The sequence below is a fragment of the Uranotaenia lowii genome, chromosome 1 (assembly GCF_029784155.1).
Source record: "Uranotaenia lowii strain MFRU-FL chromosome 1, ASM2978415v1, whole genome shotgun sequence".
Lineage (NCBI taxonomy): Eukaryota > Metazoa > Arthropoda > Insecta > Diptera > Culicidae > Uranotaenia > Uranotaenia lowii.
Genome location: NC_073691.1, coordinates 14,691,219 through 14,716,516, shown reverse-complemented (window position 1 = coordinate 14,716,516; position 25,298 = coordinate 14,691,219). Strand labels below are relative to the sequence as shown.

The 25,298-nt window shown below is 37.7% G+C and overlaps 1 protein-coding gene across 5 annotated transcripts in view; it reads right to left on the bottom strand.

The window, feature by feature from the left end:
• The window catches only part of LOC129740127 (low-density lipoprotein receptor-related protein 2), a 113,647-nt gene that overhangs the window by 25,836 nt on the left and 62,513 nt on the right, over positions 1-25,298 (bottom strand). The gene's annotated exons all lie outside the window — the stretch shown is intronic.

Here is a 25,298-nt window from a genome sequence, read left to right as displayed (position 1 = left end):
GAAATTACTTTGGCTTGTGGAAAACAACTTCCAGCCCAGCGTCTTCATGAGTTGGATAACTGGCGCGCGCGGGTGAGGGCTATGTTTATGAACTCCCCGGTACTACTACTTATTACGAGGCCACGACGACGACGCCAAAGTCGGTAATTATCGTGGACCAATTTAGTGATAACTTTCCACGTTCGTGTTCGAGAGCCTACATATAAATAAGTAGTAGCTATCTTGGAAGATCCGACATTGGACCCCCTGCCAGTAACGAGGGAGCCGGATTGTGGGCCACTATTATTTCTCTTCCTTTTCATTTCTGGTTTTAAAAACTTCCTACTGCCCTACTGCATCCACCTGTCAGTCAGTTGAGGCAGGCTTTTGACATCAACCAAGGCCTGAAACTTAGGCCACCAAGATAAGCACCAACTCGAATGCCACCAACGATAACAACTCTTGATGGAATGGATGCTGGCTAGGCCATTAAAAAGCAAACGCACCACACATCGTCGTCGATAGCAAACTATCTGCTGCTGCCATTCGTCAGAGATCGCAGCGATGAAGATAAGTAGAGTTTATCCACACCACTTTTCCTCGAAAAATAGCTTGGTTATTTCTTCCGACCCTCCTGTAGCGAGATCCCAGATAGGCCGCTGCTGTTTCAAAACAATTTATATCCATTACAGTACAGTACCTATTCGTCTCACAACGTCATCTCTTAGTCTTCGTCATCTTCGTAGGAAAAGAAATGGGAAAAGGTTTGTTGTGAAAAAAACAGGGGCGAAATTACGGGAACCGGATGCAATTTGTGGAATCTCCCTGGGTATGGTAGGCGGAACTTGGAGTTCTTCTCACGAATAGCAGCGTGTCACTTAATTAAAACACTAAAATTTAGCTCAGTGTGTCTGATTACTTTTGAAGCATTAGAAAGCATGTCGACGGCTACAATTCCAACGGAAAACAAAATTTTATTTTTCGATCAACTGATCATCAAAGGAGGCCAGTGAAGGAAATCGATTATTAGATCGCCCAGTCGACAAACGTCAGAAGACTAACCCTTTAGGCTTGTTTATATTTGCTAGCACAGCAAAAAAAAAACAAAAGTGAACGGATTAGTGTAGATAGAATGAACGATAGTTTTATTGCTCAGGCGAAATGTCAGCCATTCCAGTTGTCGTCTTCTTTTCCACTCTCCTCTGACTCCGATGTCGTCTTATTGTTTGTTTTATTATTGCGCTGTTGAGGTTTGCACATTTTTCATTTTTTTCTTGTTTTTTTTTTATTTTTCTCATTTTTTTTCATCATTCCTATTTTCTTAGAATTCTAATTCTATCCTTTCCATTTTCTTAAAATTCTAATTCTTTATTTTTCGTTTTTTTTTATTATATATTTTTTCTGATTTCGTTTCTTTTTTAAATTGCCTTTTCTATTTGTACTCATTTTGTTTATATTTCATTTTATCTTTAATTGTTTGTATATCTCTTCTTATTTTTATTCAATCACGTTTTATTTTATTGTGATTTGATTTTTATTTTATTTTTTTTTCTTTTTTTTTGTTTACCTTTTTTTGGTGTTTGTATTTTTTTTTTTCTATATTTTGTTATTTTTTCAGAATTTTTATGTTTCTTTTTGTTTTGTTTTGCCATTTTGATGTACGGATTTTTTTTTCTAGATTTTAGTTTTTCTACAGATTTTTTAAAATTCTATTCGTTTTTTTAAATATTTGTTATTTTTGTTTTTGTATTTTTTTTTAAAAAGATATTTTTCATATACCTTTTTATATTTGCTAATTTTTGATTTTTTTAGTTTTTTTTTCAAATTCTGGTTTTTTATATTTGATTAATTGATCACCGTAATTTATATTTTTTACTTAATTTATTGGACTTATCGGTAAAAAGTGAAAGTTAGAAGAAATTAATAATGAAAGTTCGTTCGCACTGCAAGTTCTCGCTTGTGGAGCGAAACACGCATGGCCTACTAATGTGTCTCTTTATCTACCTCTTCATAGTAGTTAGCCCGTGCTGAACAAAAATTGGGTATGTGATGTTGATGCTTCTAAATAAATTGTGAAAGGGTAGAATTCACCATCTTCTATTTCTTCTAACTCTCTATCCATCTATGAAATTTCATAATCTTAAAATGTTCTTACTAAAAAGGACATCACTTTTTACAGATACGGTCGAAAAATTAAGTAAAAAAAAAATTTCTTTTTCTTAAGGTTTTTGATTTTATTAGATTTCAGGTTCAGGTTCAAGGTTTCACATTTAAAGTTTCAAATACAGATTTGAGAAATAAGATGAAGATTTCAGATTTCAGATTCAGATTTCAGATTCAGATTTCAGATTCAGATTTCAGATTCAGATTTCAGATTCAGATTTTAGATTCAGATTTCAGATTCAGATTCAGATTTCAGATTCAGATTTCGGATTCAGATTTCAGATTCAGAATTCAGATTTCAGATTCAGACTTCAGATTCAGATTTCAGATTCAAATTTCAGATTCAGATTTCAGATTCAGATTTCAGATTCAGATTTCAGATTCAGATTCAGATTTCTGATTCAGATTTCAGATTCAGATTTCAGATTTAGATTTCATGTTTTGATTTCAGATTTCAAATACAGATTCAGATTTCAGATTTCAGAATCAGATTCAGATTTCAGATTTCAGATTTCAGATTCAGATATCAGATTCAGATTTCAGATTCAGATTTCAGATTCAGATTTCAGATTCAGATTTCAGATTCAGATTTCAGATTCAGATTTCAGATTCAGATTTCAGATTCAGATTTCAGATTCAGATTTTAGATTCAGATTTCAGATTCAGATTTCAGATTTCAGATTCAGATTTCAGATTCAGATTAATATTTCAGATTCAGATTTTGATTTCAGATTCAGATTTCAGATTCAGATTTCAAATTCAGATTTCAGATTCAGATTTCAAATTTCAGATTCAGATTTCAGATTTCAGATTTTGATTTTAGATTTAGATCACAAATTTCAGATCTCAGCTTCAAATGTTTGTTCAGATTCAGAAATCACAACAAATAATTTAGAGCCTTACGTAGAAAATACACGTGTGCAAAATAAGGCAGCGCCTACTTTTCTGATTGTTAAAGAGTTTAGCTTACGTTGATAGTTTGACGAAGCTTTTTTTTCAACCCGAACCTGCCTTTTAAGGTTATGATTTGCTGGCTGCTGACAGACGACCAAAAGATCAGATTTGCTTAACTTGATTTGTTCGTTCCACTAATGAAATGAAATGCTAGCCCAGATCGACGATTGCAGTGCTTTTTGTTTGATCTTGATCGGTATTTGAGATTAAATAAGGAAAAAAACTTGCGGTCCGCATTTTTTTTAACTGTTTTGGTTTGGGCATAAAGTTCAGCGAGCGCTCATTTTGACAGGGACCAAATTTTTCATCAGTCAGTGACAAATGTCAATTTGAAGCTTGAAATCTGGATCGGACTGGATATAAATTAGGGCCGGCATTTCGCGCAGTTCGATCACAGTTCGGCAAACCCGCATCATACGATAGGGAAAAAAAATTCCCACGAGAGAGAACAGCTGAAATGGAAGAGGTTTTCTATCGAGGAGGCACCAAATTTAAGCTGTTTTCCGAAACGTCGTCGCGTCGCGTCGCTGAGACTCGAGACGAATGCAAAAGAAGCTGCTGCTGCTGCTGCTGCGAAAACGTGCCTTGCTGCCTTAATCAGTTACTACTGCTTGCTGCGGTGACATACTAATCGGTTAGCGGATTTCAGCTACTGCAAATCTGACGGTAAAAAAAACAAAATGCATTCCTCACAGCTCTGGAGCGCGCTGCTGAACTCTCGAATCGGAATCGCAATCGGTCATCGCGCCGCTGCCATGTTGTTTTGTTGTTGTTGTTGCTGTTGTCGTGTTCCGTGCCTATCAATCGTTCAGCTTTTTTCCCATTGTTTTGACGCGAATAGTTGAATTTGCTTATTGTTGTTATTGTAAATTTTTCACTCTTACGACGACAAACCTAACCGGTGGCCGTTCGCAGCGGCCGCCATGTTTGATGCTGCTGAATGTGGTGACGTGCATTGACTCGTTCGGGTCGGTAAACCAATCATTAGATAGATAGATAGGTACCCGGGGTTCGACGATACCAATCGCAGCAGCCTACTGCGCTGCGTTTGTTGCATTGTTGTTGTTGTCGTTTGTGTTGCTCGGCTACCGGCTTCAGGAAATAGCCGAACGATGCTGATGATCGATCAACACGCGTAGCCTACTAAGTAGCCACTTATTTATGCATGCTGGCATTTATTTTTAAAGCAGACAGACTACTGAGGCAGTTTTTTTCGCTGCACTCTAAAGAAATACATTTAAAAGTGTCTAATTTCAGTTCACATGATGATTGATTTTTGAACCTGAATCAGGCTAAGCTTTGTAGATCTCCAGATGAAAAATATGTAATCTAATGAAAATCTTCTCTGATAATTTACTGCAACTTTCTGGAGGTTCTGAATTAAGAAGCTTTTGACAACATCCGTTAGATCCAATAAGGGATCGGAAATCAGGCTTCTATTTATGTAGACTCCAGTTTAAAGGATCTTATCAGCTGAATTTGATGATTCAATAACAATGTGTGTGTATGTATGTTTGTGTGTGATTAATTCCACACGAGTCTGGATGAATAGGACGGGTCGATTTGGCTCAATTTGGGCTCAAATCGTACAGAATATTGTCCTCCAAAATGCTATTCATTTTTCTTCAAATGAAATGAATAGCGAGAAAGTTATTCATATCAAAATTTAAACCCAGCTTTGTTCCCAATCCTTTTTCAAAAGTCGATAGGTTATTTGGTGAAAAATGGTTGAGACTTACGTCGTCGCAGTACCAGAACAGTTTTTTTGGTTATGTTCTCTTTGCGCCAGTTCGCAATTGATGATCAATGGAATGGTGATGATATTGACAGTACAAATGTTTACATCATCACACGGTCAAGCGAGACTACTCAAACTAGGTTCGTGGTAACACAACAGTGTTGTCAGAAATAATGAACAGTAATCTCATTACTTATTACTCATTGAAAAATGAGTACTTTCCCGTTTAGGGATTATGAGAAGTGGAAAGTGACAAATAGCTATCGCTAATGTAACGAGTACTATCATAGTGACTAGACAAACGAAACTGAATAAAGATTAACTCTATTCCAACACTGAAATCTGCGTTGAATCTTTCATTTCAACAAAAATATAATGGATTCAAAATTCAAACCTTAATAATCACAACCACGCCTCCGTTTTTCACCTAAAACAATAATTTTATATTTTCAAAGGATTTTTTCGAATGCGTTGCTGTCAACAAGTAACACCTTTTACCAAAACAAGGACAACGAGCAATTATCTGTCAAAAGTCTAGCCATTCTTTAGGCATGAGTACTTCCACTTGGCAATAAGACATCTCTAATGGCGTTAACCACTTCGTTCCGGGTTTAATGACTAGTGCCAGACAAGAAAAGTCGAGTCTCGACCCAACATACTTCTATGTATGCAGTTATGACCTCCTCTTTCTTCTTCTGCTTCTTTTTCAACTTGTGCTCACCGCATTGTGGCTCACTTACCTAATGAACAGTGCCAGTTTCGCAACCCAGCAACTCGAGTCGCTAAGCCAAGCTAAGTACAGTTAGCGGCGCATACGCGGGAAAAGTCTATTATATCACAATTAAGCACGTACGCTTCCGACCACTAGACACCTCTAGCCGCGCATCAACCCCAACTGGTCTAAGTCCAATCCGACTCCACATGGAGCATAATGAAGCGAGCACAAAGTCGGTAGAAGTAATAATAACAATAAAAAGCTCCAGCCAAAACAGAAAAACCGAAACAACAAACAACTGGAAACCCTCTTCTCGTCGAAAGCTTTTGAGGCTTTGTTTTGTTTTTGTTCCCATGACCAATCGTATGGAAACGGAGCCCTCGGAGCCTCCCCAAGAAGACCGACTCGACGAACCAGCATGTATCATTTTCACTTTCGTTCGATCCGCGCACACGCAATTCGAAAATGCTTTCTCCCATTCAAGTGACCACCAACCAACAACCAAACAAACCAAACCAAAGTCGGAAAAGTGAATCCATGCCACCAACCCCTTTCGAGGAGGCCCTCCGCAAAATGGCGGAGCTGCAAGTATGGCAAACACTTCCCGTTTCGTCTATTGGATGGTGGCGGCGGCGGCACGCAAAATTTTTGTTAAACATATTAGGTTATGAGTAGTAGGCTTCTACTATATAGGACCAAAACAACAACATCATGTTCGACAAGTCCGAGGCATAACCGGTGCCTACTTTAACGCGGAACTTGGCCAACTGAGATGGGTCTGCTCGGTGCTCATGCCAAACCGATGTTCGGAACTTTTCGGCATCACCACCAGTGGCTTAGTAACACATTTTGAGGGGGCCGGAAAATCCGTGTTAGAGGGTGTTTTGGAATCCTGAATGGGTAACTGAACGTCATAACGCATTTGTTTAGTTCGTGTTGCCGAGCTCAAAATGAGCTAAAGTGACACCTGCTCGTGTTGGAAAAAATCTCGATGACATTATAGGCAGATTTCTTGGGTGTGATTGATGTCAATTGAATTTATTGTTTTTCAATGCCAAAAGACATACCCCTGGTAATCAGCTAATAACTGTTTTGCCCAATATGATACGAAGTTACGGTCTTGGACAAAGTTGTTCAGCGAGAAATTTCCTTCAGAGAATCACAAAGAGGCACATAACCCATTAGCAGGCTCGGTTCCACAGATGAAACAAAATTACGTTGATTTTTCAGTATAAAATATCCAATTTTCCCATGCAAACATAAAAGTTCATATTTACGCATGTAAATGTAACTTAAAAATCTGAAAAAAAATCATCGATGAGTTTTGAACCAAAACGAAGCTTTTAAGACCCCAGGGTTTGAGAAATTAAAAAAAGACTCCTAATCGAATCAGTCTTTAACGGGGCCCGGACATTCGGCCGAAGGCCAATATGCCAAAAGATATTAGGCCGAAGGTTGCTAGGCCGAATGGGTTGAAAGTCCGAAGGATGTTCGGCCGAATAGGGCAATAGGCCGAATGGGACATTAGGCCGAAGGTTATTTGGCTGAATATTATAAGGCCGAATGGTCATCAGGCCGAATGAACGATAGGCCGAATGGTCGCAAGGCCGAATAGCCATAAGGCCGAATGGTCATTTGGCCGAATGGTCATTAGGCCGAATGGTCGTAAGGCCGAATGGCCACTAGGCCGAATGAAAGTCAGGCCGATAAGACATATTAACGCTTGTTTGCATTTTGGGGCGTATGGTAGTTAGGCCGAATGGTTGTAAGACAACATTAAGTAAGTAAGTAAGTTGTAAGACCGAATGGACGATAGGCCGAATGTTCGTAAGACCGAATGGATGCAAGGCCGGATTCGACCATTCGGCTTTGCGACCATTCGGCCTATCGTCCATTCGGTCTTACAACCATTCGGCCTTACGAACATTTGGCCTATCGTCCATTCGACCTAACAGCCATTCTGCCTAATGACCATTCGGCCTTACGACGATTCGGCCTTATGACCATTTGGCCAAATGACCGGCCAAATGACCGGCCAAATGACCGGCCAAATGACCGGCCAAATGACCGGCCTAATGACCATTCGACCTAATGACCATTCGGCCTGATGACCTTTCGGCCTAGTGACCATTCGGCCGAACATCCTTTCGGCCTTGCGTCCTTTCGGCTGGATAACCGTCGGCCGCATAACCCATTTGGCCTAGTGGCCTATTCGGCCAGATAACCCATTCAGCCTAATGTCCATCGGCCGAATGACCTTCGGCCGAATGGCTTTCGGCCGAATGACCCAGCCTCGTCTGAAACACAGTATACTGAGTTGATTTCGGGTCATTTTCAAATTTCTCAATTTAGCAAATTTAACTTAAACAGAAGCGATTTTTGGAAACCTAAGCTAAGATATGTTTCGATATAAGATTCAAAGGTTTTTCATTTTGGGGTTTTTCGGTTCAAAATTTTGATTTCTTTTCCCGGATTTGGTCGAGTTTTACGATAAAATAGCCCAATTTTGGCGGCCCATGCTAAGTGCTGGAAAAATTCTAGCAAGCTTCCTCTACACCGATTTTATGTATATTGGTTTAAGATTGATTTCAGGCTGACGATTAACTTACTCTATTCTGACTTTATGTCTTCACTTGAAATGATTGTAGAAACTGATTAAAGAATGGCCAGACATTGTTTTTAGGTATACCGACTCTAGATTAAGGTTGCCAGAATGTTTTCAGCAATTTTAAATAAAAACCTGGCATAATCCGGGCATTTCATTTCAAAAGTGACGACCATAAATCCGGGCAATATCCGGGAAAATTTTCTCAAAACCCAGAAATTACTAAACAAAAATCAAAAAAACAAATTGAAAAAAATATTTTTTTCATCAAAACTCGACAAATTTTAAATCGTATTTTAGGCTTCCAAAAAACCTTTTATGATTATTATTAAAAAACTTGCTAAAAAAATCATTTTGGAGGCGTTCGATATATTTGTTTGTTTGATTAGCCAAATAAAGTGAATAAACCCGGGAAAAATCCGGGCATTTTTCAATGAAATCCTGGCAACCGGGCCAGACTGTTCACAAATGTTGTATTAAATATCCTGGCAAACCCCGATAAAACCGGGCAATCTGGCAACCCTACTCCAGATAGACTGGTTTAAGAAAAATTCTAGCTTAAGCTTGCAGGTTGTCCGTTTTTTCCGGACTTGCCCGGATATTTGATACAAAATTTGGGAAATCTCTGGTCTGGTCCGCTGAGTAATTATATTTTTATTTTATTTTTTCTTCCAAACTCGAAATTTTTTGGGGGAGATTTATCAAAAAAATCAGGGATGGTTTTTTGGAAGCCCCAAATAATATTGTACTCTGCTGATGTGTTTTGAAAAAAAGTGTTTTAAGTGTTCTTCTTTGCGATTATTTTAAAATATTTCCTGGGTTTTGACCGAATTGGCCTAAATAATGTTCAAATCAAATGCCGACGACAATACATTGATTAGAGAATTATTCTAGATTGATTTCAGGTAAATAGATTGATGACTCCTGACTTAAGACTTTTAAAAGACTCTTATGACTCCTGAGGGGGATCTAAGCCAGAGTGCCTCCAGCAGGTGGATGCATATTGAGGAAAAGTAGGCAAGGGGTACCAAAAGTTTCTCATTGGTGGGGGGTGGAGACGGAGCGCTTTTTGACAGCGAATTGTTCGCCTACCATGCCTATGATTACGATTGCCTGTCACAAGATGGACGATTGCGTGCATTTGTATAAGAACACACCTGAAGCTTTACACGCCTTGATCTAAGCATGCCTTGGTGGAGTGCGGTCGTGTTTTTTTCGCTTGTGTAAAATTTCTTTGCGTTTAAGGAAAATTATCCGAAAAATAGAATTTAAATGGATAATTTAGGATTATTTCTGAGTTTTCTTTTCAAAAAAAGGGAAATTAACCGGAAAAAGCATGTGCAAAACGTAGCATTTATATTGAAAGTTGCTGAAAGGTGTCTAGAGCTCTCTGACTACGCCTTCTGGAACAACCCTGGACAAAATTAGTCATGCAGAGAGAACTATTCTGAAATGTGAGCAAAACTGCTGTCCTAGGACCGGACCCACGATTGGGAATTGATTTTCTTTCCAATCTTGCGTGATGTGTTTTCGAAAATTCATGGATCTATAGACTAGAGAATAGAGATATTTCTGTTTTGATGAAAAGTGTTAAACAATTTGTTGAAAAATTTGAGTGGTTTTTATTTACTTTGCGATAAAAATTCGGAAAGTTTGGCATTTAAGTCCAGATAATTGGTCTGAAATTCGATCAGAAGCATCAGGTTGTAAACGTAGTTTTCGTGAAATTTTCGAAAAGAGCTACGTTAACTATCAAATTTTATTCTGCAATATTGGTCTCGGAAAGTGGCTGGTGGAGAACAAGGATTAACTATTGCAGTTTTAACGATTTCTGGGATTGACTATAAATTCTTTGAAGAAAGTTCATGGTGAAGAAAAATCATTCAGACCTATTTGTTTCAATTTTTATTTAATTTTCATTTATGTTAAAAATTGGTCGGCCAATTGTGGTTGTCACAACCTACGGAGTGAAGCACCTTCCGTAGCATATACCTTGTTTCTTGCCGTTAGATAGGTTTAGGATTCAAACTGATCATAGCAATCTGATAGTCTTTTAAATCATAAGTCTGTGACTGTGAGAAAAACTAGTGAAAGTTGTGCAAAAAGCGCAGGTAATATGAAAATCATAAAATTTATCTCAATTAACGTTAAATTTGTTTAAAATGTATAAATACAATAGCTACAGTAATCTTCCGAAAATCAATCATTTTCACCGAGTCATGCTTGACTACATTTAGAGCCAAAAAATCAAAGCAGTCAAATTTTCCTTCTTCAACCAAGTCATACAAACAATCATGCATGACAACGACGCTTCCGTATTTGAAACACTTTTGCGATACATGATGAGGTAAAAAAGGACGCAGACTATCAGCAACGAACGTCTCTATGCTGATTTCTTTCCCTTGACGACTTTCAACCTTTAGGATCATAACTGATATGTATCCGTTCTGAGCGATCTATGTAGGCTATCAGATAATTTTTTATTTTTCGTTTTGCCTAGAAGGACACAATCATGACTAGGTAACCGCAATGAACTGTCCAGCATGTGCTACAGCTTTTTTGAACATGTGGTCCTGGTATTTATTCAGATTTTTCCTTTTGAAACATTAATGATCGTCTATCAATAACGAGCATTACCAACAATGATGCGAGGATAGACGTTCGGGAATGATTGAGGGAGCGACGTTCAAAATGTATCACCAAGTATGTCGATCACCGTCGATTAGCCACGTGACGAATAGCAACGGTAGCCTCCGATGGGGCATGGTATATCTTCTTGTATCAAGTTAGTGTTGATTTTCGACATATATACAATGGGTACTTTTACCACGTGCGTATCACAGCACTCGGAGGAAGCATCATTCTAGCTAGAAACCATTCCTGATTGCTTTTCTTGAGCGATTTTCTGACCATTGAGCTACAGTCAGTGCCAGGAAGACCAATCAGTATCTATATAGCTTCAATATCAATTCTTCAGGTAACTGAAAAAGTCAGATATTTCTTTACTTCATAAAAATCTCTTAAATGATCTAAAACAAATAGTAAAAATAACTTAGACTAATAAGGCGTATTTTACCTTTCCTCAAAGGAATTTTTTAACGCCGCCACCGTCACAAACGACAAAATAATTTATAATAAAGCCTGGTGAAAAATCGGAAAATAAATTCTCTCTCTTTCGGTGTTTCTCGTTTTAAATTTCTTCGCGGTTGTTGATGTCTTAAGCTAAGTACTCTCGTTTGACTAACCATAGACTGATTTAAGACTGACAAAAAATTTTTATAAAAACAGAACATGAAAAAAGCTTAAAAAAACAAAAAATGATCTATTTTGATCTAGATCCGGAATCTGGATTGTAACTGTACGTTAAAACATACTTTGAACAAAACTCATCAAGAAAAAGGTCTTGTAAAACGGATGTCCGTGTTTGGAAGCGTCCAGAGAATTGATAGCCAATAAACGATAAGTAGACAAAAAAAAACTATGATAGGAGACGCGCATATTGAAGGAAAATTTCCACGATTCAATTAGCAACAATGTAAATCAAACAGGACACAAAACGAGCTAATGAGTATAGCAAAACGTTAAAAAAATGAAAAGATAAAAAAACGACCGGCAGAAAGAAAGCATGAAAGGAACTGAAGCGCGAGAGGTGGAAATAGTAAAAAAGATGCAAAAAGAAGTGTAATTTGAGGAAAAAGAGACAGGCAAAGCACAAAGTGAATTATGCACGCGCTAGCACGTCTGCTTGAGCTGCTCACACATTCGCCGAAAGTGAATGAAGAGGAAAAAAGGTTATTATTCCAATCCCGCCTAGCAGTGGATTAGGGTGGTCCCGATCCGAAGCTGAACTTGGAAGGAATTGTGATTATAGAATCACATAGAAAAAGTTCCTTGAAATCTAGAAGAATTCCTAGAAAATTCAGAAAGGCTTTCTAAATTAATTTAAGAAAGCTACAAATATTCTGAAAATTGAACCTTAAAATTTTTAAAACTTTTGAATCACCCTTACCCTCGCGAGGAAGGGGTGATCTTTTTAGCATATCGAAACTTTCACTCGCGCATCCGCCCGCGCGCGATCGTCATCAAAGTTCGGTTGCCTTTTTTTCGCTGTTTTTCTTTTTTCATGGGAGAAACATTGAAAAAAAAAGCGGCGCTGCTTTCCGTGCCGATGGTTACCGTAATGATGATAACGAGATTTGATGCAAAGCTGCGATGGTAAATCACCGTGCGCGGAATCGTTCGCGCACGCAAATGAGCTTTAGGGGCTGCCGGGCGCACAAACGCACAAACACAAACGCGCACATGACAATCGCTTGATGGGTCCGATAGAAAGAGGAAAAAAATAGAAGCAAAAAAAGTGAATGGCTTTTTGTTTTGATATTTTTGCTGCTGCTGGATTCCAACCGTGGGGGGTTTTCGAGTTCGATCGCTAGATCGGTTTGATTGATTCGACGGACAGACAAATGGCAGCCAGCCGCCTGAAGGTGGTTGCGAGAGCTCACCACGTCGAGGCGTAATCTCGAGGCGTCTGAGTCTTGTTACATCGCCAGATCAAGATGCGCGATGAAAGATAAACAAACGTCACGACGCTTTGCGATCGGCATTTTTCGACCTGAACACTCTTAAAACTTGAAGCCTTGTGTTTCTTAGCTTTTTGAGCTATGATTGTCAAAGTCAACCAAATCGGTACGTTTTTTGTCTTCCACCTAAACATTTTTTCGAAGGACCATAAGGGTGTCAACTGGGTCCATTGATGTTTCCACTTGATATTTCTGTCCAAATCGAAAGCGATATTAACATTTTCGTTCAGAAATTTAACATTCTTCAATAATCAATCAGATTTGAAATAAATTTAAAGAATAAAACTAACGAAAAAAAAAACATTTCCCCAAGCATGAACGGAAAATTTCCACCTTGAAAAAAGTGATTTTCCATTCATAATTGACCCCGACCCAAAGGTAGTTCCGATAAAAAATGGTACAATGTCACAACTAGAATGATCCGCCTCAACCTCAACAAATGAACACCACAGATAGTTGATCACAGACAAACGGACATGACACTTAAAACAAACAATCTAATAAAAAAGTTTGCACTTACCATAGTTTTTAACTAACAATTTTTCCCGAGGACTTTTCAGAAATTATTTTTGTTTTGCTCTTCATCCCTTTGCCTGTGTAAACAAACTGCCGATTTGGACATGCGGAACGTAGGCCCAATTAAGGCTCAATTATTCATCGGGCTTGCGGTGTCTGTCAACTGTCTTCTTCCCTCTTGCTTGCTGGATTTTATGTGCAATCGATGAAATTCCAACCCTCACCCAACCCGTAATGTGTGGAGCTAGTAGTGGCCTTCCCATAGTTGTAGATTAACGATTGGTTCTGTGGGCCTCAGGTGGCTATTTCCAGAACAACTCGAACCGAAATAATCGTTAACATCTGTGAATGTTGTACACGTGGATCGGGGAAATCGATCTTCTGTCAAGCCGAAACCGAGTACCGATTACCGACGACAAGGTCAGAATAATCATCGAATCACGGGAATCGATTTTTCCTTCTGACTATTTCGACACATAGAGGTACGATTGGACTCTCTTGATTGTATTGTGGCTTTTTGAATTTTTTTGAGGCTTATAATAGCATTCAAATTTAAGTTTTAGATTCAGATTTAAAATTTCTAAATACAAATAATTTTGAGATACATAATTTCTTAATTTCAATTCACTCTCAGTCCAACCTTTCAGATTTGAGGATCAGAAAGCATAATCGAAATTATTATTTAATTGACTTTTCGTACAAAAGCTCAACTGTTACTAATAAATTAAATATGAAATTGAAAATGGTTTTGAACTGAGATGTTGTAGTTATGATGAACATTTCACACAGATATAAAATTAACCAGTGTCAACAAAATCCTTTTTGAGGAACCAATCTATAAAAAAAAATAAAAAAAATCTAATAGTATAATTCCTCACAAGTATAAGTTAGGGTAAAGGGGCAGGCAGGATTTTAATTAAAATAGACCGTGTTGCAAATGTATGGCGTTGAACTCGAAGATCAATTATAAGTTCGAACAACTGTGAAATTGGCAAGACTTTAAAATTTGTAAAATTTAGAACCTGATGAAAAGATTACATTTTAGCCAGTGTTTAGATATCCAACAGTTTATATTCCTATTTTTTAAACAGCTTTTATTTTAATGTATTTTGTCGTTTGTGACGGCGGTGGCGTTACTAAATTCCTTTGAGGGAAGGTTAAACACGCCTTATTAATCTAAGTTATTTTAACAATTTGTTTTAGATCATTTGAGAGATTTTTAGAAAGTAAAGAAATATATGACTTACGTTTAGTATCTCAATCTCCTTGCAATTCTCGCACTGCAATAACGTACCTTCCACGTGAGCTGTTGGTTAGGTTCGAATTTAAATGTCTGGCTCTTTTAGTTAACTGGCGAATTAATCGTGAAGCTATATAGAAACTGATTGGACTTCCTGGCACTGTCTGTAGCTATTGTATCTATACATTTAAAAAAAAATCCACATTAATTCAGATTAATTTTATGATTTTCATTTTACCTACGCTTTTTGCACAACTTGCACTAGCTTTCCTCACAGACTTATGAAACCAAAAACTATCAGATTGCTATGATCAGTTCAAATCCTACAGACTCACGAATTCAAAAACTATCAGATTGCTATGATCAGTTTAAATACTACAGACTTATCTAACGGCAAGAAACAAGATGTATGCTACGGAAGGTGCTTCACTCCGTAGGTTGTGACAAACAGTGTCATAAAAATGTTTTCAGTTTTTGAAACTGAACTATAAGTTTCAAAAAAAAGTTCATTTAAAAAATCCACCGTAAACATATTTGTAGTTAAATAAAAATTTCCAAATTTTTTAAAAATATTAAAGTTTTTTAAAATTGAAATTGAAGTAAAAGAAAAACACCACAAAATCGCCAACAATGTAAAGAATAAATATTCAAAAAAAAAAAAAATAGGTAATAAATAACAAAACTTGTGAATAAGAGAAACAAAAATGTTAAAAATGACAAAAAATATTAAAAAACAGAAAAAAAACAAGAGTAACTACACAAACTTGAAAAATAAGAAAAAAAAATTCAGCTCAGATTGTTGTTGAAAATGAAATTTTTTCTTCTAATTTCTACTCCACTCCACTATACTCTTCTTGCTCTACTCTACTTAACTCTACTCTACTCTACTCTACTCTACTCTAATCTGTACTACACTACTCTATTCTACTCTTCTCAACCCTATTCTATTCTACTCGACTCTACTCTACTCTACTCTAATCTGAACTACACTACTCTATTCTACTCTTCTCAACTCTATTCTATTCTATTCTATTCTATTCTACTGTACTCTACTCTATTCTACTCTACTCTACTCTACTCTACTCTATTCTACTCTACTCTACTCTTCTCTACCTTTCTCTTCTCTTCTCTTCTCTACTCTACTCTACCCTACTCTTCTTTACTCTGCTCTGTCCTACTCTATTCCACTCTACTTTTATCAACCCTACTCTACTCTACGCTACTCTACTTTACTCAACTCTACTTTACTCTTCTCTACTCTACTCTACTCTACTCTACTCTACTTTACTCTTCTCTACTCTACTCTACTATTCTCTACTCTATTCTACTCTACTATACTGGTCTATACTCTACTTTCACTCTTCTCTTCTCTACTATACGTTACTCCATTCTACTTTACTCTTCTCTTCTCTACTCTACTCTTCTCTACTATACACTACTTTGCTTTACTTTTCTATACTCTTCTCGTCCTTACACAACTGTCCTCTTCTCTTATCTACTATACTCTACTGGTCTTTATTCTACTCTACTCTTCTCTACTCTACTCTCCATTACTCTAATCTTCTCTACTCTACTCGACTCTACTCTACACTAATCTACTCTACTCTACTCTTATAGTAGCTCTACTATACTCTAATCTTCTCTACTCTACTGTACTCTACTCTACTCTACTCGACTCTACTCTACTCTTCTCTACTCTACTCTACTTTACTCTACTCTACTCTATTTTACTCTTCTCTACTCTACTTTACTCTTCTCTACTATTCTCTACTCTACTCTTCTCTACTCTACTCTTCTCTACTATACTCTACTTTACTCTTCTCTACTCTTCTCTACTATTCTCTACTCTACTCTACTCTACTCTACTCTTCTCTACTCTACTATACACTACTTTGCTTTACTTTTTTATACTCTTCTCGTCCCTACACAACTGTCCTCTTCTCTGGTCTACTATACTCTACTGGTCTATACTCTACTTTTACTCTTCTCTTCTCTACTAAACTCTACTCTTCATTACTCTAATCTTCTCTACTCTACTCTACACTAATCTACTCTACTCTACTCTACTCTACTCTACTCTACTCTACTCTACTCTATTCTACCCTACTCTACTCTATTCTACCCTACTCTACTCTATTCTACTCTACTTTAATCTTCTCTTCTCGACTCTTCTCTTCTCTATCTTCTCTACTCTACTCTTTTCTACTCTACTCTACTCTACTCTAATCTTTACTTCTCGACTCTACTCTACTCTATTCTACTCTACTCTACTCTACTCTTCACTTCTCGACACTACTCTACTCTACCCTTTTCTCTTCTCGTCTCTCCTCTTCTTTACTCTAATATTTATAGTTCAGGACAACTCATTCATCGTTGATAACTCAAGTCATTAAGTCGTGGCCAGCTTCCCCAATTATAAAACCTCGGGGTTGAAACTTTCCGAAGAAAATTTCCTATGGGGGTGTCATCAAAACTTTTCAGAAAGATTAAAGATTTTAAATTAATTTTGCCAACAGTGACGCCCATCGGCAAAATTCATCACCTGATACTGGTGGCTAGTCTCTGGCAGCTGGAGTAAAATTTATGTAACTGCCTTCGGAGTCGAAATCCAATTTTTTTCTTCATCTTGTGGTATCATATACCTTACGAGGTGTCAATTGGTCATCAGCCGCGTGCTGTAGGTTAATTAAAGAGGCGAAAGTGCGACGACGACGATTGGCAATGGATGTGTGACTGAGACTATTCATTCATACATACCACGTTCATTGGCCAATCGTGTTAACGACACTTTGAGAGACAGAGGAGCGAGTCTGTGAAACTGAACCCTGAATCGTGAAAGTGACGCTTTGACACTTTCTCACTGTGCCAAGAGGTGAAAAATGATAGCACACGACGATTACGATCAGGGCGTAACTTAAGATGAGACTTTCTTCTTATGATAGGTTGACAAAGAATTGTGAACATTGAACAGACTTAACAATGTTGCAGATTATATTGAATCAGTAGACCTACCCAAAAAAATTGAAATTTGAACCTCAGCATGGCATGCTTGGTTTTGATTTTAGGCTACGAGACGTCAACAGAGTAGCCTTTAGAAAATGTAAAAAAAACAGATTCGAGATTTTCATTCGTCAATAAGTCTAAGTCAGTTCTGATATCGTTATAGTTTGTCTGGGAGCCTCGTAAACCATTCAGCAACAATTTCTCATATAACATGTGTTTAAGTTTGAAGACGAGGGCACCGGCATGATCCACAATGAATGTGACCAGTCATTCATTCATGCCTTATTCGTTGATTACGCACACCCGATACAGAGAGAAGCCAGTAGCCGGTTAAGAGGCACCGTTTGCTGAATTATTATCGCACCCAATTGCTGCTTACTGTCTTTGATAGATAGCAACGTAAAAAACAACCTGCGCAGGCCTCATTCACCTTATAAGGTTTGGTATCTTTATTAGATTCTCCTACTGGTTTGGCCAACCCTCACTAAGATAGATCTCTCATAAATAATGGCAGGCAACGAGCTGGTGGTTCTAAGCCACCGACTTAAAAATGGCGCTCGAAGTTGCAGTGCTAGACAAAATTAGCAACTAAATGACAGTATTGTTCAGCGTTCAGCCGGGGTACCGTTTCTTTTCATTGCGAATTTTTGAGGTTTTTTTTAAGCGCTCCAAGACCAAGGGTGTGTGTTTGTACAAACAAAAATTATTTTTTTCCTAGGAACTTGCCGGCTTAAAATAATGATTATTATTTTTCCGACACCGCCAGAGGCCGGCAAAACTTCACCTTGCCGCGACGGTGCGGATTAACTGCAGATTTAAATTGCAACTTCATTTTCGGACGGCCTTCCGGCGAAGCTGTCCAAAACCATTGGTTTTGTTTTCTTTGGGAAAAAATTACACATAATTATACGTCAGCGTGTAAGCACCTCACTTGGAAAGGTGTTTTGTTTTATGTTTCAATAGAATTTCAGGCGAAAAATGATTCCCAGAAAATTTATCGTGAAAAAACATTTAGAAATTTCAACACAATTTCTTTCAGTGTAACCGCTAGTTTTCACTTTAACAAATCAAGAGGGACTCAAACAAAACTCAATTCGTGAATTCGATTAAATCTAATCTTCAAGGTTTGATTGAATTCAAAATTTTTAGTTTTTGGTCCATTTCGATATGTTTATTTGACAACAAGCGGATACACTGAAAAAAACCTTCTTGGGATTTCTGGATGTTTTTTCACGAATTTTTTTCTGCGGATTCCACCACTCAATATGATTTTTAAAAATGGAATTTGAGTTTCGTAACGAAGTAACAACTAGCTGACCGTTGTTTGTTTATCATAGGAAAATTTTCAGGCATTTTCTTAATGATTTCCAATGTTCATTCCGTTTGGACATTAAAATAATAGCCTTGATATTGCCTGCATTCAAAGCGAAAACTCTCCGGACAATAAAACCGAACACTTGTGCAATAACAACTGGCATTATTTCAATACCATTCGGGTTCTGGACTAACACAAAGCATGGGTACAAAAATATTTCCGGGATTCAGTTAGTTCTCCGTTAGAAATAAGTCTTTAAAAACTTTTAATAAGATTTTGTTTAAGGGAAGGTTACTGAAGCTCCTTCACGCCCTTTCGAAGAGTTAAGTCAAATTCCTGATGCAAAGCCACCTTTCTGCACCGAAGCAAGAGTCCAAGTCCGGCAACGACAGTTGATGGAATGCAAATAATAAAATAGAGAAAACCGCCAGAGTGCCGCGCGTTTGTTTGGATATCTGAATACCTCCGCTTTTTTTTTTCTACACCGTGTTTTGTGACCAAGTGGCCACCCGTTATCGCACACGTCCGGCCATATTGTGCATCGCTTTACCAAGTCGCGCTGTGTACATATCAACACGACAAATGTCCCCGGCTCACGGCTGCACCAGAACAGAACTTGTTGTAGGTATGTAAACTGACACTGAACGTCGTCGTTGAGTAGCTGGCAAAAAGCCACAACAAAACAACCTGTGACAACAGCAACAATCCAGACAAATGACACGGTCAGCCAAAGCCACAACAGGCCACATATTTAGGCTGGCTTCGAATCCCCATATCGCTCGTGTTAGGACTCAGTTAAGCTCTCTATTCAACCGACTAACTGAACGGACGAGACGGTCAGACTAATCGAATCTGTTCCATCCAGCCGCAGAGAGTTGATCTACGGATACGATTTATTGCACCATTGTCAATTCATTGAAGGCATGCGGCCGAACCTACAGTTGGTCGTTTCGGCGACGACAGCCAGCCGCCAGTTGTCACGTTTCGCCCTTCGACGAATGAGGACAGTGCCCGAATCGTCCGAGTTGAACATTTCCCTGCGTCCATGGTGGACAATCGACAGACACGTACCTTCAGGATTTGTGAATTGTGACAAACAGGTCTCAGTTCTCGATTAGAAATTTTGACAGTTTTCATAGACAAATTCAGAAAGGAATTAAGGAGATCAATCGTTGAACAGTTGGATTGTAAAAAGAAGGTTGACCAACCGGTTCTGAAAACGAAATAATAGTTCATATTGACAGTTACGGTTCAACATAATCAACCAAAAATATAGTTGATACAAAGGTAATGAAAGTTTCATCCGTTCTATTAGCTGTTGAATGAGACGTTTTTACAATTATCTTCAAGTCAACCATAAATACAGTTGAAATTACTAAACTACCAAGCTTCTCTCCGATCCAAATCACGTTAAATAAAAGCTGTTTTGGGTGGTTCAATTTTACTGTAAAGAGTGGGGCGTTTCGGGTAGAAAAATCACACAAAGATCACTGGTATTTGGTTTAATTTTGAGCGATCGTCATTTCTGAGAATGACGTATCTGTTTTCATTGGTGTAATATTACAAAACCGTAAATCGTGAACTGTACGTCCAACCAAAATGGTAACCTACAAAGAACTGTGCAGCATAATACAATCACACTCAAAAATACTACATATTAAGGCTTATGGTGCCAAAGTGTTCATGTAGATATAAAAAATTATGATGCTATTGAGATTTCGCTAGAAATTGCGAAAAAATACTAAGAAAGCTCGGAACATCTTCAAATAGTGATACCCATACGCTTTTTTAAGAGTTTGAAGGACTTTTGATTCACTGGAGCCATCGGTGAGCCGATGCATCTTTTTCGAAAAACTCATAATATTTACGGCTTACGGTTTTTTTCTTACTTTGATATCTCATGTTTTTCTAATACAAAGTTTTTGCGCTGGCAATTGCGATTGGCAATCTTGCCAACCAGCGATGATAAAAAAAAATCATTAAACACCTCGGCAATCGGCACCCCTTTCTTTTGTTTGGTTCCGACACTAGGCAGATCTAATTGAGCTTCGGTTAAACTCGGTCGAGTTTACTGCAATCAAAGGCAGGGTTGCCAACATTTTTTTCACAAATTCAGGGAAACTTGAAAATAAAAAAAAACAGGAAAAACCAGTCTAACATAAAATGATCGAGCTGAGTTCCTTTTTCGGTCCCCGTTTTAAAATGTTATGGAGCTGATACGTACACCGTTCATAATTCTTTTAAATTAGCTACTTGCTCAATGAGACTTCAACATTTAAACGCGATATTCTTTGATTTTATGCCTTTTATTCATATTTCCTATCAAAGAAATACAAAAATATAAGGAAAAATCAGGCGTGTTTCCAACATCAGGGAAAAAAAAACAAGGTTCATCGGGTTATCAAGATAGACCTTCAAAAATCAGGCATATCCTGAAAAATCAGGCACATTGGCATCTCTAAAAGAAAACATCAGCAAAACGAACGTACAGTTCTGCGAATTCATAATTCAAACTCGTGTTCCTTCGGTGGGCGAACATATTAATTGGACAACGCAGGATTTCAGAATTTGCCTTATTTTTCGAGGCTCTGCCTGACAACCTGATAAGCCATTGATTTTGCCTGATTTTTGAAAATATGCCTGATATTGCCTGATTTTTACGAATGTGATTAAAAATGGGTAGTTAGGAACTGTATTAGGTACCATTGCTGAAGTTAAAGAGTGAAAATGTGGCTGAATCAAAGCAACCGAATTATTTAATTCTTATTTAAAAAAATGAATCTTTCGATTGCTTTGATTCAGCAGAATTATTTAACCAAGTAGGAGCACAACCAGGCTTGAAAACATTCATTAATTCATAAGGATGGCGAAATTTTATTTTGGATCACTATCCCACAGAAAAATGATCAGTCATGGATCATGTCATGACAGAAATATTCCAATAATATTAATGTGAATTGCCTCGGTTATTCACATGATGGAAATAAAATTCCGGCATGAGAAGAATGGACAATGAATGAAAGATGGAAACCAAATGGAAGCTTTAAAAAATGCGCTAGAAACTCTTGCCTTTGTTTTCATTGATCATATACTATAGAGTTGTTTTTGACATTTCTTACGCACACTTGCTGGGCGTGTACAGATGAGACGGGACAATTAACCTCAAAAACTCTCGGTACAAAAAACGGGCAGCCGGTCGAGATACATGGTCGTTTTTGAGGTTGATTGTCCCAAAACTGAAAAGTGTTGGTGAAACAACGGGCATAATATCACGAACACTACCAGCAGCAAATAGGACTATTGTTAGCTAACGTTTTTGGTAATATTGTGAATTAAAATAAGCTTTGCAAACAAAAGATCCCAAAAGTTGGTAAATTGTGCTAATAATTTTTCTTATGATGACCCGTTTAAACCATCATGTCATGACCGAAATGTTCGAGATTTCAATGATCAATGACATAATGCAAAACTCTTTCTTTACCAAAACAATCATTTCATAGCATACTTTCATGTCGAAAAATCTTAAGATAACGACATGTGAGCAAAAGAATGGGCCAATAGTCGCAATTTTTGCCTCATGACTACGATATAATCCCGTCCCTGCTCACAACACATATCAGAGTGAAAATCTGGAGCAATGGTAAAAAAAGGTCATCGCTTTGATCGAAATTTCCGTTACTTTAAGGTAGCCTGATTTTTATTTCAGCCATTTCAATAACAAAAAGGGAAAAGAATTGTTTTCAAACTGTCAAATTAGATTTAGATAAAAAAAACAATTTCAAATCTGCCCACGTGGACATCCGGGGAGGGGGGGAAGGGGTTTGTCAAATGTCCACGCTTGTCCACGGAGGGGGAAGAGGGGATCAAAAATCTCATTTCTCGATCCACGTGGTAACTGAACGGCCCCAATGCAGAACTGTTCTCTTCGTTTTGTGCGCTTTGACGTTATAAAGGACATACACCGTCTTTGCCGATTTAGGCTTTACAGACTGAATTAATGACTTGGAAAACTTAAGATTACCATTAAACACCCAGTACCGAGATGGGAATCGAACCCTTGCCATCAGTGGACCAGCGATTACCGTCTTACCACGCTAATCACTCGACCAACGAGAAGTACAATGACGTTATGATTGGAACGAAGATAAAATCAATCTGCGCATAACGCGTTGAACTCGGAAGAAATCATCAGAACGTTTTTTCTCGAAGCGAGTTTACGCATGTCTGGTTGACGAAAGCTCTTGTATGGGGATTCAGCGACGATACCAAGACGAACTCAGAACATGAGGTTTGAATTCTTTGGAAAATTATGTTCATTATTTGTTAAATTTTGGAACGACTTGTTCGTCTAACTTCCGCGTATGGGTATCACCGTAAAATTTTCTATCTGATGCATCGTCAGATCTTCATCGCATTGATATGATCCTTTTAAGAATTATTCTTTGTACCAAATTGTCTGTCTGTTGGACATTTTGTATAATCAGTTTCTTAAGTCAATCCGTTGTAAAAAATAGATCGTTTGGTCATTATTTGCATCGTTTCACCACTCTCATTATCTTGTTAATAATCAAAGTGTGGCGTAATAACCATGTTTCGCGTATCTAGATTATTTTTGACCAGAAAGTCATGTATCTACTTATTCGGCAATGTACTCAATATTTCATTGCAATCTTCTAGTATAGCTGATGTGAGCTATAAAATTTAGCTTTTCATCGATTTATACTCCCGGTATTTGACTTGACGTACCCTTTCGATTGCACAACCATCAATAGATAGGTTTGAACAGACTCCGATTTTGCGAATTTCAACAATCACCCAGCTGGTTTTATTGAAGTTCAGAACCCAATTTTCGACGTTTTAAAATATTTGCAATGTTTTTGAAATCAGCATCTGCTTCTTGTAAGACGAGCACCAATACATTGCCTCATGGTTTTCCGTCTCTCGACATAACCTGATGAACTATATGCCAACAATTCACTCGGTCCATGGTAACCTTTTTCCCCTGAATCATCCGCATATAGCTTCAGACGACCATACTGTAAACATTTTTGCATGTCATTGATGTGAAGTATTAATAGCAAAGGACCCAACACATTTCCTTGTGCGATACCTAAGTCATTTTTTTTTTCGCGAGAAAGGTGAACCAAATTTTGTTCATTGATTTCTGTCAAAAGTTCTTGAACCAGTTAAGCACTGTCTCACTGATGCCAATTCTTATCAAGACATCAATCAGAATGGCTCGATCAATCGTTTCAAACGCTATTTTGAATTCCAGAAACACAGCAACTGTGTAGTTACCATTTTCGATGTTGATCTTCCAATTGCGAAGTGCCAAATTCACTGCGGATTCTGTTGAATGTTGCTTTCTGAATCCAGACTGTTCGGCAATTAGTATTTCTTCGCACTCAATAAAGCGGAAAAACTTCCTTTTCACTATTAATTCTAGCACCTTTTCTTGAATTTACATCATGTGTATTGCTTCTAGTGCCTTATTTGGTTTTGCAACTGGAACTTCAGTTGAACACTGTAGTGAATGAGAAATATAAGGATTATGTATCAAGAAAACTGAAATGAATTTTATTCAGTGTAGAAGGCGAAATATTAGTTGAAATCAACTGTGTAGTAGAGTAGAAATGTAAGAAAAGTCTTAAGGAGAAAAGGGACAGAGAATACTAACGTGTGAGGAACTTGACGAGATACGAAATGTTTGTCATTCTATTAGCGACTTTTGCCGGAAACAGTCGGTATTTCTGGTATTATCCCTGATCGAAGACTTGTGTTAACAATTGTTGAACTACACTCGCAGCGATCGATCCGGACTGACGAACCTCGTCGTAAATGTAAACAATAACAGAGAGTCGCAAGTGAGAGAGAACGTCAATTCGCTGTTGTTCTAGTATCGACGGTGAGTGAATTCGTAGTGTTCACTGGAATTGTGGCCAGTTCAACAGATTGGAAATTATTAGAGAAGTTTTGCCAATAAGACGGATGGATAATCCAAACATATATAAATCACTAGTATAACCTGACCTTCCTACATGAATTGACGAGAATAAATGTGATTGTATTATCAATTTCCGATACAAATAGTATTCTATTTTATTTGATATCACAACAATCATATCTCTCAATAGGATTTTCTAGTACAGGTAAAGTATCTTCAAAAATTTATAACGAAACATCAGCCGTGGGTTTCATTTGTTTATTATTTTATGAGTTTTTTTTCTGATCCGGGCAGCTGGGCCGGACCTCAGTTTTATCAATTTTTTTGTCAAATATCCGGGCAAGTCCGGGTGAAACCAGGCAACCTAGCAAGCTTAATTAAGATATTTGATAAATTATCAACTTCAACATGTTTTTATTAATTTACCATGGTTCAAGCGTTTTAAAAAACCTTTTCCCTCTAAATTGTCCACGTGGCATGGGAACGATTCTCATACCTGGCGAATCTCTGAATTTTAAGATAACCGTGAATTAAGCGAAAGTTCAA